Source organism: Montipora capricornis, chromosome 7 (assembly GCF_036669925.1).
Source record: "Montipora capricornis isolate CH-2021 chromosome 7, ASM3666992v2, whole genome shotgun sequence".
In the NCBI taxonomy this organism is placed as follows: domain Eukaryota; kingdom Metazoa; phylum Cnidaria; class Anthozoa; order Scleractinia; family Acroporidae; genus Montipora; species Montipora capricornis.
Window position 1 is genome coordinate 9,646,963 of NC_090889.1, and position 2,500 is coordinate 9,649,462.

Below are 2,500 nucleotides of genomic sequence, written 5' to 3' on the forward strand. Positions count from 1 at the left end.
AATTGCCCCCACCATTAGAATGAAGGAGCCCCCACCTACAGAGGAATTACTGAAGGGACCTTCTCGCTTCGATAAAAAATCCATTTGAAAACTGACATACAACAACTAATGCCTATATAAACCCACACCAAGCGAATGGGCTTATAATTTACACATCATTGCTATTTTTTTAACAAAACCACTTAAAATATTATTTTTAAGCTAAATTCAACTCTAGCCAAGTGGCCTCTAGGTTTGCACTTGACTCATTCTCCAAAATTATTTTATATATAGAAGTAATTTTTTTGGCAAAGTATGTGAAATGATGTGAATAAAGTTAATGTCCAATTGTCAGCTTTATGTTCTTTCTTTTTATTATATACCAGGGTTGCCATGGTCATGGAAATGTCAGGGAAAAACAGACAAAAATAAAAAAATTCAAGTTCAGGGAAGATCTTAGAAGTTTGTAATAGTCAGTGAAAAGTGAGGGGATTACATTTTCTGGCAGAAAAGCATTATTACAGCTGATCAATTTGAATGACATTTGCAGGAATAGCAGTTTTGATCAGGTTTAAGCAGTTTCGATTTTTTTTTTATTATTCAGCTAGCTAATTTCAGGTCGGTGAAGATTGCCCAGAAGTCACGGAACATTCAGGGAATTTTTCAGCTACTGATGAGTAGCAAACCTGTTGATACAATGTTTATATTTTTCATTTTATTAACACTCAGGCCAGGCAACAACCATATTACAAGTTCTAAGCCGACGAGAAAATATTTACGATGTAAAGGGTAGTAGTTTATCCAAGCCACTGCCAAAAAATAATAATTACAGATGATGAGCAAATTGAAACTAAGGGAACTGGTCAAAACAAGTGAACTCGAGGAGGACCCACCTAGACTAAGTGGGGAAGCTTTACACAACCAATCTTTTGAGCCCGATGGAGTACATGTTATTAGCTTGAATATTTGACAGGGGACCTTCATTGTTTGTGTGCATATGAAGTTTACATATTATTCAGGCAAACTGCACAAAAACAGTTCACGAAGGAAAGGGGGCAGAAGGGGGGGGGGGTTTAGAAGTGACACTAAGTCTTTCAGTGGAGTGGTGGGTCCTGTCTGTGTAAATCAGTTTTGACCAGCTCCCTAAAGGTTACTTGGATATGACTGATTGACAGTTTTTTGTGGCTTAGTTGTTTCTAAATCCCATGTATCTGCCATCAGCAGAAGGATAAGCCGGTCGAATCAACCTTACTACACAGGCAGGTAGGACACGCCTGTTTCCCCTACCCAACTTGCCATACTTCCATAGAGCAAACTGGCGATAAGCTGCTTTGCGGAAACTTTCCATTGAGAAATTGAACTCATCTGCCCTAATGTCACACTGTGCTTTGATGCACAACTCAAGAATATCTCTGTCGAGACAAATATTGTTGAATGTTCTATAAGAAGTGATACATTGTCGCTTCTTACAGCAAACATTTTCCTGTTCAGTTTCCATGGGAACGCAGACACGACATTGACACCATGGAAGGTCACTCGGGGGTGAAGGTTCCTCTGGTAAGTTCTCCGCGATCAGTTGTTTAGCAAAATCTAAACTGCCCCTGCCCATACTCAATAATCTAACCAGCAGGCTATCCTTGGCAGACTCATCAAGTCCTTGAATGAATTCCTATAAGCATATAGATTGAAAATAAATTAAACAAGGACTATGAAAATGTGTGAACCTCTGAGCTTTCTTTTATAACTACTATTTTTGTAATTATTGCCAATGTAACATAATTTTATATTTTCTCTGGGAGCAAATTACTTTGAATTCAGAATCACTCCACACTAAAGAGTTGCAAGACAGACGCGCCATGTTTACATAAAACACATGTCTGATATAAACTCCAAGTATTCTGGTTGTGTAGAGTGCAACTGGGATTGTAGAATTAAGCTTCAGATAAAAGGGGCTACAGTCCATCATGGTCATGAACAATCCATCCAAACTAAACCATGATCAAAGAAGGAAAAGAAACAATTTTTTAATGAAGGTTTACCTGAATCGCTGTAGAAGATTGCTCGACGTCTGCCTCGAAGCGATCGGCGCCATCCGGAATGACATTTTCCTGTCTTCTTTGAGTGACCATGGGCGCTGCCACCTGTATAGTGAATAACATGAGCGATATTTCGCAGAAGTCGCTTAAAGAATTACTGGTTTTGATCGTGTATAGATTTATCATTACCTGATTCGGACACTTCGATCTGTTGCATTTGCAAGCTTCTGCACAATGAAGGTTTGATTCTTTGCAAGGACATAATCCTCTTCCCCGCTTTTTTGCGCATTTCCCTGAACATGAACAGGTTATCCTTGTACTTTCTGCGTTTCCTGGTTCCTGAAATGGATCGAATACATATTAACAGGAGCTAGTTTTAGCGAAATGTAAAATTACTGGCGCACGTGCTTCGCATTGAAAAAGCGAAATATCTCACCTCGGTAGTGATGTCTATTTTCCTTAATCGTCCTCGCTCACGTCTGCAA